This window comes from Equus quagga, chromosome 18 (assembly GCF_021613505.1).
Source record: "Equus quagga isolate Etosha38 chromosome 18, UCLA_HA_Equagga_1.0, whole genome shotgun sequence".
Lineage (NCBI taxonomy): Eukaryota > Metazoa > Chordata > Mammalia > Perissodactyla > Equidae > Equus > Equus quagga.
The window spans coordinates 33876425-33890740 of NC_060284.1; the positions used below are offsets into that span (position 1 = coordinate 33876425).

General features: G+C 38.7%; 1 protein-coding gene across 3 annotated transcripts in view; it reads left to right on the forward strand.

Annotated features, from left to right (window-relative positions):
• The window catches only part of CDC14A (cell division cycle 14A), a 159254-nt gene that overhangs the window by 59493 nt on the left and 85445 nt on the right, over nt 1-14316 (forward strand). The window lies entirely within an intron of this gene.

Sequence of the window (14316 nt, forward strand, 5' to 3'; positions counted from 1 at the left end):
TATCACCGGAAAAAGGTCTTTAAAAATTTTGAGTAAACTTGAACTTGTTTAAAAAATAGAAGGGAATATATGTCAAAACTCCGACAACAGTCATCTCTGATAGAATTGTGGATGATTCTAATATTTTTGCCTTTTTGCTTATTTGTGTGTCGAAATCTCCAAGCATTCGGATTGGTTGTTATTACTAATATCATAATTACCAACAACAGTGAAAGAAAGGACCGGGAAGGATTGAGGAGGCCTCCTTGCTTGTCTGTTTTCCTTCCTCTCCTGTAAGAGGACAGGTCACAGTGCCTGGTACTTAAAAGTGCTTTTAGGCACTGGCCCGGTGGTACAGCGGTTAAGTTCGCACGCTCTGCTTCGGTGGCCCTGGGTTTGCTGGCTCGGATCCCGGGTGCGGACATGGCACTGCTTGGCAAGCCGTGCTGTGGCTGGTGTCCCACATACAAAGTAGAGGAAGATGGGTACGAATGTGAACTCAGGGACAGTCTTCCTCAGCAAAAAAAAGAGGAGGATTGGTGGCAGATGTTAGCTCAGGGCTAATCTTCCTCAAAAAAAAGTAAATAAATAAAAAAGTGTTTTTAGTAAATATTTGAATGAATAAGTTAAGACTAAATCCCTTAAGATCCAGGGGATTCCCACCTCTGTTTCTCAGACCACAGGAGGGAGCATTATGAGGCACAGGGTGGATGTCAAGGTGGGGAGGAGGAATGGGGCAGATGACACCCGGTGTGCTCGATCTCTCAATGAAATCGAGGAGTGAAGCAGTGAGAGGAAAGTGCCCTCAAGCAATCTAGAGTTGAGCTAATTAGCTATTGAAGGGCAGATTAAAAAGTGACAGATTATGTATAGGAGAGTTTTAATGATGAAAACAAAGCTTTTTATTTTTTTCTTCCACTTCTAATGGCTTCTATAATTTGAAAGCTTTTGGTAAAACACAGTTGTATTTTTTAGAAATGGGTAATTGTTTTAGTCAGTCTGGTCTGCTCTAACACAGTACCACAGACTGAGTGCTTATAAACAGCAGAAATATATTTCTCACGGTTCTGGAGGCTGGCCCAGGGTCCAGCCTGGTCAGGTTCTGGCGAGGGCCCTCTTTGGGGGTGCAGACTGCTGACTTCTCCTTGTGTCCTCACATAGTGGAAGGAGGGCAAGAAAGATCTCTGGGGTCTGTTTTATAAGGGCACTAATTCTATTCATGAGTGCTCAACCCTCATGATCTGTTACCTCCAAAGGCCCCACCTCCTACTACGTCAGACTGGGGTTAGGATTTCAATATATGAATTTTAGGAGAACAGCACCCTTCAGTCTATTGTGCTGCTGATGATAATAGTAATCATTCTGCCTAAGCTCTGAGCAAAGTGGTTGAGTATATGCCTTGGAGGCAGAGACACTGGGTTTGAAGGCTCATTCTGCTCCTTACTGTCTATAGCAAGCATAGTAACTTGGACAAGTTACTTCTCCTCCTTGAACCTCAGTTTCCTTTTCTGTAAAATGGCTTTAGGGCTCTCTTGAGGATTAAATGAGGTAATGCGTTTATCACTGTGCCTGGTGTAGTACCTGGTTTTTGTTTTTCTCAGTGTTGTTAGTACTGTTACTAATAAGAAATAAGAATTATCCACAAGGATATGCTAAATATGAATAGGAAGTATTTCTTCTAATGGTCACATATTTAGTAGGAGTGAGTAGCTCTACAGGTACATAATAAGCTATAAAAATAGAAGAAAAGATTCTGACAGAGATTTGGGAAGGTATCAGACATTTAAACTGAGCTTTTAAACATAGATAAGGGTTTGGGAATGGAGGAGGGGAGGTTAGGCACAGATATACCCTACGGAAAGCCCTGGAAAGGATGTCGTATCTAAAATAACTTTAGAAGTTCTCTGTGGTAGGAGCACAGTGTCTGTGGTGAGAGAGGGGCCAGTAACGGTGATGGGATTACTGAGGCACTTTTCCTGGAGACAGTGAGGGCTCATTAAATTTCTTTTCTAAATAAGAAAAGTGTTTGCAGGGCCAAGCCCCATGGCCGAGTGGTTCAGTTCACACGCTCTGCTTCGGCAGCCCAGGGTTTCGCAGGCTCGGATCCTGGGCGCGGACATGGCACCACTCATCAAGCTATGCTGAGGTGGCGTCCCACATGGCAGAACTGGAAGGACCTACAACTAGAATATACAGCTATGTACTGGGGGACCTTGGGAAGAAGAAGAAGAAGAAGGAAAAAGGTTGGCAACAGATGTTAGCTCAGGGCCAATTTAAAAAAAAAGTGTCTGCAATTTTTTTTTGTTATTTTGAAAAATACCACACGCACCTGGAAATTGTAATGCTCTAACATTTGTAGAATTGTAGTGCCAGTCAGTAAGTCCAATGGAGGATGTAACTATTTAAGCAGTTTAAGTGAAAAATGTATATTAATTTTTATGCTTGTGATATTATCCATTCAGAAGTCAAGGGAGATGTATTTCCATTTCACTACACAGATGACCCTTGTTGTCCTTGTCAATTTAGATGAAAATGTTGGAAAAGGAGGAAAGAATAAATTCTTCCTTTAAGCAAAATTATATTTCTAGCTTATAATGGCCTGGGTAATTAATTTGTTTCCTGAGAACTAGAATTTTTAAATAATTAAGATCAGAATGGAAGGAAAGATAGTAAGAAAGTTATTATTACTTAACATAGAATTAAATCAAAGTTATTAAAGTTATAGCTTGTTTTTCCAGATTGTTTTTATTTAAATATTTGAAAACATAAATATGTTAACATGGTTTAAAAATTTTAAAAATATATAAGAAGGTTTACAGTGAAAATGCCCTTTCCCATCCTTATCCTCATCTGTCTAGTCCTTTCCGAATAACTTCTAGTATTCCAATAACTTCTGTTTATTCCATATCCTTCTAGAATTTCTTTTTTTTTAAGAAGCATTTTATTTTATTTAATTTTTTAAAAAAGATTGGCCCTGAGCTAACATCTGTTGCCAATCTTTTTTTTTTCTTCTCCCCAAAGCCCCCGAGTACATAGTTGTATATTCTAGTTGTAGGTCCTTCTGGTTCTGCTGCGTGGGACACTGCCTCAGCATGGCTTGATGAGCAGTGCTAGGTCTGCGCCCCGGATCCGAAGCGTGAAACCCTGGGCTGCCAAAGCAGAGCACATGAACTTAACTACTTGACCATGGGGCTGGCCCCTAGAATTTCTTTATGCTCACATAAAAAATAAAGATACACGTTTTTATTTTTCCTATTTTTATCACAAAATAGCTTAGTATATATGCTATTCTGCACGTTAATTTTTTTCACTTACCTCATCTTAGGTATCTTTTTCTATCAGTACATAGAGAGCTTCCTTCCTCATTCTGTCTTATTTCTGTGTAATGTACAAGAATGCATTTAACTGGCCTCTAACAAGTAGAAATTTAGATTGTTTCCTATCATTTTAATTGCAGTTTTTTAATTCATATGGTCTCAAGTGTGTTTTAGAGGAAAGAAACTGAGACAATACTATGGGAAAATTATAGTATTGTTGTTAGAGATGAAGAGATTTTAGTAATCCGTTTGCATAAAGATACTCATTATATGAAACAAAATGCTAAGTGCAAGTATGAGGCCTTTGTGCCTTGCTTTGGAAACCTATTTCCTACTAAAAGTTTGACCTTGAGTGTAACTCTGAGTTGTGTCTTTCTGATAACTCAGACATCAAAGAGTTTTGTTTACATTAAGTTGCATTTCTAAATCCAGACTTTTCATAAGCTATGCATTTGAAGCAAAAAATATCACAAATTAGTGTGTATAATTTAGTGAAAAACTTAGTTGAATACCACTAGTTGGCTGGAATTTGACTAAAGAAACTGAATTTTTTTCCCCGACGCTAGGATCAGATGTGAGTTGATTTTAGTCCACAGCCCAGGCCGACTAAGGCTAATGCAATAGCGTCAAGAATCATCTTCATCCTAGTTCTGGTCAGCCCTCACTGCCTTGGCCTTCACTTAGAATCTGGATTCTGTCATCCACTAGGTTTTTTACACCGTTTGCTGTTAAATGACACCTTTATTTTTGTTGTCTAGATTTTTATTTAATCTGCTGCTGCATTAACACTTTCATTTAAAAAACAGGAAGTCTTAAAGGAACTTCCTTTTAAGTGTAATTGTTTTTTTGTTTAAAATTTTTTAAAAATGAAGACTATTTTGAAGGCTGTTGAGGTGTGGTTGGCATCTTTATGTACTATCTTCACTGAAATGCCCATGTTCTCTTTTGTGCTATATATTTTTAGTGTGTTTCTAATAAGGGAGTTTTAAGGCTACTATGAATTTAAATAATGCTGTTCTTCAAGATTTATTCATTCAACAAACATTTATCTGAGCAGTCTCTTCTGGAAAGCCTTTCCTCATTTTTCCAGAGAGGCTTAGCAGGTCCTTTGCCTAGAATTCCCTGTTACATTTTGTGTATTACGTTTTGTTCATACACCATTACATTTGCTATGTATACCATTAAAGCATATGTCTTCTATTGCAATTATGTGTTTGAACGGCTGACTTACCACCAAGTATGTCTGACTCTTCTCTTGAAGGCCGAGATTGGGCTCTTTTCTTGTGTGCCAGGGAATACATACATTAATTTATTTATTGCTTTTTCTGTGCCAGTCACTGTAAAAGTCTTATGGATCTAAAGATGATTTAGGACAACTAGGTACCTGTTCCAGGGAACTCGCTATATGACTTGTAAATGCGTAGGTACGTAAAACAACTATACTGCTTTATTAGAGTTAGGAGATTGGTATTTTAGGAGTACTGAGGAAAGAGGTTTAACCGGGGAACTGCGAATTGGAGGAGATGTTAGAGGTAGGCCCCGTGAATGCATTTCATGTTAGGATGAAAACTGGAGAATAACAATCCAGGTGCTGATATTAGGTGCTGTGAGTTTTCATTTGTTTGGTACAGATTGTCTTTTATAATGGTAGCTTCGGTAGAATGCTGTATAATACAGTGTTTGCAGTGTAGGTACATTACTATAACCAAAAAAGATATCTGATTAAGTTTTTCTATTTGGATTCATCTTAAAAAATTTTTTAATTATAGTTTTCTATTAACCTAGTTAAAAATTCTCTAAAGATGAGGCAAATTAAAAGAAAAAGAGTTGGGTAGCTTTATTTCCTTTTCTTCTTTTCTTCCAGTTTTATTGAAATATAACTGACATACAACACAGGTTTAAAGTGTACAGCACAGTGCCTTGACACATACATTGCGAAATGATTACCACAGTAAGTTTAGTTAACATCTGTCACCTCATATAGTTAGAAAAAATTTTTTGTTTTCCTTAGGATGTGAACTTTTAGGATCTACGTTTCTATCATCTTTCAGATGCATCTTACAGCAGTGTTAACTGAGTCATCATGTTGTACATTACATCCTAGTACTTATTGCTCTGTTAACTGGAAGTTTGTCCATTTTGACCACTTCCACCCAATTCCGCCACCCCCTGCTCCCATTTACTGACTATCCTGGATTACATTAAGTATAGTAGACTTTAGAGATAGTTGAATTTCTGGCTTGGTGTGACACTCAAGAAGTGTTTATTCTGATGTTACTGTTTGTAAGTCAGTATTAGGGTGTTCCGATTTAATTGTAAAGTAGCGTCAAAAACTATACTTTTTACTTGTACTAAGGATAGCCGGCGTGTTTATCAAGAATGACTTTAGCTGAAAACTAGAGGAATAGGGTATTTTTCACCTACTTTAATTCTTTGAGTCCATCTATCTTTAGTGGTGGCTTAGCAGTTGGCCTTCAAGGAACAAGGGGCCTTTCAGTTCTGGGGTCAGAGTCAGCAGCATTTGAATTGGCAAGCCTGGTACGAATCTTTTTAGATTCTCTTCCTTTCAGTGTACTAGTAAATTTATAGTCTATGCTATTGGCCAATCATTCTACAAAGTCCTATTAATCACAGCTGTCTAAGGCCCCATAAGACCACCAACCCTGAGTGGAATTCCCAGACAGTTTTCTTGGCACTCAACGGCAGTGGTTTTCAAATGTACATTCTTGGGTCTTCATAAAAACAGCATTTGTGAAAACTATAAGTCTCACAAAACATTGCAAAGGTAATCAAGCTAAATAGCACAAATCTTTTAGGTCTCTTTTGTGCTTTTTAATTTCATTTTGCGTTTACTTTTTTGTTTATCGATCCACATGTATCAGTTTGGTAAGTTTTTTGTATTGATGATGATTCATAAATGTGCTCAAAGCATATTTTTCAATGACATATAAAATTAAATGCAGAATAAAACTATACAGAAAATAAATAATATCCAGGGTCCCAGTTTTGAAGACAGAAAGCTTGACATGAAAAATAGTGACTGGGTGCAGAGTGAGGTGAGGGTAGCGGGCTGCGCTGACATCCAGTGGATAACGCTGGATGAGCTGGATGTCTTATCTTCAGTTGTTAGTTTAGGGTTATTTTTTTGGTGGGTCTCTTCCTGGATAGGTCCATGAATGCATTTTTGTGTAGCTATTTTATTTTAGCTTGGAGAAGAGGCTAGAACTCAGATCAGTGTTTCCCAAAGTTATGTTGGTTCTCAAACTTGGTTTTAAAAAGTCTGGGAAGCTTTAAAAAATATTGATGCCTGGGTTCTACTCCTGGAAATTCTGATATGATTGGTCTGGGGTGAAATCTGGGTATTGGGATTTTTAAAAACTTCCGACTTGATTACAATATGCTGCCAAGGTTAAGAGCTACTGCTCTATAATATCTACCATGGCATAAAAAAAAGATTCAGTGATCAAATACATTTAGAACTCTCAGGAGATTTGTAAAGTACATTCTCATTTTAAAGATTCTGAATGGTTCTTAGTCACAAAATAACCTGTTTAACTTGGTTTAACCCAGAATTTTCCGAAGTACTTCATCGCAAATCCTTTCCCACTCCCCTCAATTTCTGTGAACACCCGGCAGAACTCATGTTCTCCAACACTCTAGAGCACGTTTCCTGATCCACACATGTGTGGGACAAAATAGATCTTTTGGGATTAGAATAATATGCTGCCATTTGTGGAACTGTTTTTGTGCTGTTTCCTGAGAGTCTTGGAAATAAACGCCTTATCAGATAGTGCTATTTTATCTAATAGGAACAGGAATATGCAAGTTTTCTTTCGGAGCAGATATGAGGGCAGAAAACCTTCCTTAAGAGAGGACCTATAAACCTCCCACTGGCCTTCCTTTAACGACACTTGTCATTAAAATGAATCCATACTGTTTGTATTAAGGGAGGGGTTTGTTGTGTTTGGGGGATGACCCTTAGTGATATCCCCGTTGCTGAGCGGTGTCTTAATGGGAAATCTGTGAAGCAGTTGCTCTGGATCATCTGGGCATGCCCGAACTTGTAGCGCTCTTAACAAAGGCTCAGAGGGGTCAACCACTTAGAACTTGGCATTAATCTGCCTTCCTTCTTCTTAAGCAAAGTAAACATGTGCTGTGGATGTTAGATGTAATTATAAAGTATATCTCTTTACATAAAACATTGAACCGGTATTTGTTAGTTTAAATATGATATTATGATTTTTGTCAAAGTTTATTTAGCAGTTAACTTTGTACTTCAAAGGGAAAGTTCTCCTTACTGTTTTTCTCTTGAGTATCAAAAATATAGAAGCAGAACTTATTTTATGCTCTCTTAAGACTTCCCTTTCATTCGCAGCTTTTCTTTGTGGTGGTACCTCTCTGCTTCCCATGGATCTTCAATAAACCTTTGCTTTCGATGCCTGGTATGATGGGAAAGAATCTGTGTTAGTTTTGAATAGTGAGGATGTGCCAGTTCCCTGAGTGTTGAAAACAGATGGACATAGCTTATCCACTCCAAACGTTGACTCCATTCGCAACAGCTGGAGCATATTGAGTAACGTGGACCACCATGAAAAGCAGACGCTTTATCAGCTTTCTCTTGTTAAAGCGGTAAATAAGCGCCACTATACAGGATCTGAGAACAGAAACAACTGTCAGGGTCTTTATACCCATTAAATATGTGTGAGGAGGTGAGTTACATCTGTTCTTTTTTTGGAACATGGCGTTGCTTAAGTGGTTTGAGTTGTGAAAATTGGCTCAGACTACTTTTTTGGTTATTCCTAATTTTATGGTCCCAGATCAGTATTACCAAACTTTTTGTACTCTTTATAGTACATTTCCAATAGCCAGCCTTAGGTGATAAAGGTGGTTTGGAATAAGAGACAGTCATTTACATTAACGAACATAGTTATTTTGTGGAATGCCTATTAGGTGAAGCTCTTATTTTCAATACCTGAGTCAAAGACAATTTACTATTATTTTTATCTTTAAAGCAAAACTAATGTGATTAAATGAGTAGCACTTAGGTGTTGATAAAAGGCTCAGAACACAGCCCTTGGTCTTAATTCTGGTGCCTGTTACTGCTGGTTCTAGACAGATTCCATTCTGCTGACTTTATGTGACCTTTTAAACCATGACTTAGAAATGAATTTTCACATATCTCTGTTTCTTTAGATGAGCAAAGTGATTAGTGTATCGCTTTATGTTCAGTCTGAAGAGCAGGTGATCCCGTGTTCCATTTTTTGTTAAGTACTGGTTGTGCTCAGCTTTTGGTCCTACCCATGAAGCCAGCTGATTTTGCTCTTTCATGAGTGGGAGATAGCTCTGTTCTCCCCACTAATTCTTCTCTTGTAGACCTCGATGATATAAGCAGTCAGCTCTTTCTTTTCCCTGGATCTGGTACATATATGGCATGGATTTGTTCAGATTCTGGAAGCCAGGCGTACTTTGGACAATTGTGTAAAGTATTTTGGGGCATTGTCTAGTTCCCAGGTATCCAAACAATATAGTCTAGGACTGAACTGTCTTATATAGTAGCTATTAGCTACATGTGCTGTTGAGCACTTGAAATTTGTTTAGTGTAAACTTAAATAGACCGTAACTTTAAAATACACATTGGATTTCAAAGATTTATTTAAGAAAAAAGGTAAAGTATCTTATTTATAAATATGTTGATTACATGCTGAAATGATACTATTTCAGATATAGTGGACTAAACAAAATATATTATTAAAATTAATGTAATTTCCTTTTACTTTATTTCAGTATGGTTATTTGAAAATTTAAAATTATACTTGGCTCTCTTCTGTGGCTGGCATTATATTTCCATTGGACAGCAATGATCTAGATTATATTTTTGTTACTGTACATAGTTTATGATTAAAGATTGTTTTATGTAACTTTTGCTTTCAAAGGTCAGTAGTTCCCAGCCATTAGAGTTGTTCAGGCTAAAGTCAAATGATCTCCTGGTAAAGATCATTCATTCATTCATTCATTCATTCAACATCTACAACGTAGTGATATACCCAAAACTGTACTAGACTCTGGACATCCAGATGTAAAGGACACATTCGCTGTCCTTAAGAAGCTCATGATCTTGTGGTGCTTGTGTAGATGGGATTCAGTTCAGTGCTTAGAAGGTGCTTAGATGACCTTTGAGATCCTTTCCAATCCATTGCTTTGCAGATATTTGCATACCTCCTAACTACTTGCTATCCAGAGAATTTATAGAGAATCATCTATGTAGATCATAGTCCTTCCCAATATTTCTTAGTCCATTTACCTTTGGCTCTTTTTTCTTCTTTAATGTGGTCTCCACATTGTAAACACTGGCTGTGCCTCCGTTCTTCTTTCTTTTCTCATTTCGAACAACTTCATTACCAGAAATGCTTTCTTATTGTTTTGTGTAAATATGTTCTTTCATCTCTGGTTTCATCTTCTCATTATTAGTGTTTACAAGGTTGCTTCATTCTGAGTGATTTCTTAGATTCTTAGGTTACAAACAGTGGTGTGTTGGTAAACTGGCTCTCTTAAGTAAAAAGTGTTTACTGATTTCTGTGGTGTAAAGTTTCCCACCAATGCTGATTTGGGATCCCAAAATTTCTGAATATTTAACAATTGACTCTTGAGAGCCTGTAGAAAGACAGCTCTAGGACAACAGTGAATCAAGCCCTTTCTCTTTGTATCTAATTGAGGATGTTGATTCTAGTTTTCTTAATTTTTCTTCTGCTGCATCTCTGCAAAATAAATGCAAAAGCATAAAAATAAACAAAAAAACCGCATCTGTTCCATCTACTTAAATATTCATTCATTTAGTTTTTCGTTCAACAAATATTTATTGAGTTCTAATCCCTCCCAGGGACTTGGAATAGTTATATGGATTTTTATAATCACTTCATAATAGCTTATGGATCAGTTGCCTTTATGCCGCAAGTCACATTTAGAAAGAATTATCAGGATGGATGCAGTTTAGATGGTCAAGCATGGGGTTGAGCTCAGTTTGTGTTTAGATGTCTATAGACAGCTGTCGGCTGTAATGTTAGTCTTCTGTATTGGGGATTAGGGACACATTATTTATTCTTCAGCAGAGATGAATGATTAGAAACCTTGGGTGTTTGGGGTGTTACCTTATCTCCTGAATGAAGAGCAGCCTTGTCTTTACCTGTTTAGGAGAGGAATGCAATCCATGGTAAAACCATCATGACAGATAAGAGTAAGAGCTGTAGTTTTCCCAGGCAGCCAGGGGTGTGCAAACGTTTTCCTTCTGTTGAAGTCTATGGGATTTCAGTGGTCCTCTATGAGAGAGGTGGAAAAATACATGTCCTCTTAGTCAACTCAGTACATATTTGGCTGGATAAATATGAATGAATGAATGAATGCATGGATCAATGAGTGAAAAAGCAAACCAGGAGTTAAGTAAACAACTGGGAACTGTAACTACAATAAAAACTGTGGGAGTTTAAAACTTTGTAGCACATTGCTATAGTGATTTAAATTCCGAAAGCTCTTTGTAGCCTCTCGAAAAGGGGTTAAAATAAAAAATGATGTTTAATACCACTTGACAAAGGAAGAGAAAACTACTTTGAGCTTTTAGCTCTATTCAATTAGTACTCTGGGAAAGAGAGCAAAAGAAAATGGTCTTAAATGGACAGAAGGAATTTTGGGTTAATGCAAAGAAAGCTTTTCTTGCTAGTGAGGATTGAGGTGTTAGGTTATTGAGTTAACAAAAGTGGCCACAGAATATTATAGAAAATTTTCTTGAGATGAGCTCCTAAGCTCCTTTAGTTAATTTGAATGTTTGCTTACAAACGTTTATTGAGTATCTATTTTGTGCCAGGCACTGTATTAGATATTAGGGACACAATGATGAGTGAAAAATGTATAGATCCTGCCTTCTTCCAGACTATTCCAGAGAGGCAGGCAGAGAATCAAATAAGCACACCAGGATATAATGTCAAACTGTGGTTAAGTCCAATGGAAAAAAAAAGTTAGGGAGCTGGTCTAGCCAGGGTGGAGATAGAGGTTTTTCCTCTGAGACGAGTGATCTTTGAGCTGAGATCTGAAGCGTGAGTAGGGTAACCCAGGCTAAGGTGAGCAGGAGAACATGTGACCAGCAGGAGCAAAGGTTCTGTGGTGAGAGCAGAGTGCCCCATCTGAGCAGCTCAGAGCAGGCCGTTGTGATTTGCCTTTTGAAAATACCACTGGCTTCCGTGAGGAAAACTGATTAGGAAAGCTAGGAGTGGATGTGGGAAGGCTGCTGCAGTAGTCTACGTGATAGGGAGCACTGGAAGTGGAGAGGAGTGAATGCATTCAAGAAACATTTGAGAGGGAAAAACAATGGGACGTAGTGTCAGATGGATAAGGGGAATGAGAGAGGTGGAGGGACTTCCGGGTTCTAGCTTGAGCAATTGTGGAAGCTGTGACTTTTACCCAGATAGGGAGTGCTGGAGGCAGATTATTGTTATTGTTTTGGGGTGGTGGCAGGTTCAAGAGATTCTTACACAGTGAGTTTGTGATGCCTTAAGACGCCCAAGTGGAAATGTCATGCATGTGGTTGGCTATACCATTTTTGAATTTTTAGGAGTTTGTGCTAGAGTGATAAATTTGAGGGTCATTGGCAGATGGATGGTAATTTATGCAGATGGGATTGTGTAGGGCAGTGATTCTCAAAAATGTGCTTCCTCCTACCAGCAGCATCAACACCACCTGGGAACTTAGTAGAAACACAGATTCTCAGGCCGGGCCCCAGACCTGTTGAATCAGAAACTTGGGTGGGGCCCAGCCTTCTGTATTTTAAGGAAGCATCCAGGTGATGCTGGTGCATGCTAGAGTTTGAGAACCCTGGTCTAGGAGAGTGTGGAGTGAGAAGAATTGGAGTCTGGAATTAAACTTTGGGGGCTCTAACTTTTAAAGATCGGGCGGTGAAGGATGACTTTGCAAAGGAGACTGGGAGGGGGAGTGTTTAGAGAGGTCGAAGAAGAATCCAGGAAGCAGGTGAAGAGAGTATTCAAAGGAGGGAGTTACTTGCTGCTGACGTAGTCAATAAAATGATGGTTGCGAAATGTCGCCTGGGCTTAGAAGAAGCAAATCCAGAGAGACAGAAAATAGATTCGTGATTGCCAGGGCCTGAGGGTAGGGTGGGGAAGGGAAAATGGGGCGTTACTGCAAATAAGTATAGAGTTTCTTTTGGGGGTGATAAAAATGTTTTGGAATCAGTGGTGATGTGAATTGTGAATGTACTAAAAATCACAACATCATGAATATAGGAAAATCACTGAATTGTACACTTCAAAAAGGCTAAAATGGTGAATTTTCTCTCATTTAAGAAAACGTCCCCTGGGCTTAGCACAGTGGAGATCATTGGTGACCTTGGTGAGGAGTGTTCATGGCATGGATGAGGGTGGAAACAGAACAGAGGAGGTTAAGATGTGAGAGGAGAGAAAATGGAAGCAGGAAGATGAGTAATTCTTTAGCGAAGTCTTGTTTTAAAGAGGAGGCCAAAGAGAGGGTGGTGATTGAAGGCAGTTGTAGAGTTAAGAACGTTTTGGATGGTTTTCTTTAAAATAGATGGTAGAGACCTGAAAATGTTTAAATTCTGCTGGGAAGGACCCAGGAGAGAGATATGGAGAGGAAAGAGATCATCAATTGTACTGAATAATGATATAATTTCAGAGTGGGAAGGGATTTTTGAGGTGTTTTCCTAACCTTGACTTCTGTTTCATGTAACAATGCAGGTGAAAAATATTCCTCACAAGCCATCATTCAATTCAAACATTGTATGGGGTAGGTATCTTGCTGCCTTCCAGGGCCAACCATTCCATTTTCTGATGGTTCTAACAATATTGGGTGGTTGAGGAAAATCACTTGGGAAAACTGATTTATAAAATGGGAGGTAATGTTACTTTTAGAGAGTAAAATATCTCAGCTTCTTTTTTTGGGGGGGGAAGATTGGCCCTGAGCTAACATCTGTGCCCATCTTCCTCCACTTTATATGTGGGTCACCTGCCACAGCATGGCTTGATAAGCGGTGTGTAGGTCTGCGCCGGGGATCTGAACTGCCCAACCCCGTGCCACCAAAGCAGAGCGTGCAAATTGAACTGCTCTGCCGCTGGGCCAGCCCCTCTCAGCTTCTTAAATGGACTTTCAGTCTCATTTTGGTCATTTCCTCACTCTCACGTCCAGAAGAACCCAGTGCTGCCAATACCTGATCCTTTTGAGAATTATCTGGTATTAATTGTGTAGAGTCTCTGATTTTTTTCACTGTCAGCTTTGTATTCAGTTTTCTTGGTGTTCTAACTTTTTTGCTGCTTATCTATCTGATTTCCAGCTTTCAGAATTTTATTGCTATTATTGTCTTCTCTCTCATTCTCCCTGACCTTGTTGGATTCCATTTTTAAAAAGCCTTTTAAAGTTCTCTTTTTAGTGGGGTTTTGGTAGATGAACGGGTTCAGTCTGCCACCTTTACTTTCTTTCTCTTTTTTTTTCCTCCTAAATGGTATATTACATGTTTTTGGGTTCCTTCACTTTTACAGTTACTCTCTTGTGACTGTGTATGAGCCACATGTAATAAGCCATTTGTCTCTTGCCCAGTGTGGGGCGGGTTTGGGGAACCTGTTGGCTTCACGTGGATGTCATGAGGATTAAATGCACCAATGCATCGAAATTGCCCGGCCTAGTAGGTGTTCAAAAAGGTGTGGGATCTTCTTTCTTCGGTCCTGAGGATGTGACTTAATTTTATTCCATGCCTTGTTATATTTCAATTTGTAAACTTCTGCCTGACTTCCCAGCTTGCTGTGACTGCTTTGTGCCCAAATCCTGTCAGATGGCATGTTAACTCTCCCTCGAAGATCTTCCGGTCTTCAGCGTTGGTCACCAAGTCACCACAGCTGTCTTTTCAGTCATTGGTAAAAATTTTGGCTATAGGAGGAGATATCACGACAGTCTCACTATACTTAGCAGATGGTCAGAAAGACTGGGTCTGGAGCTTTCCTGATAACTTGTA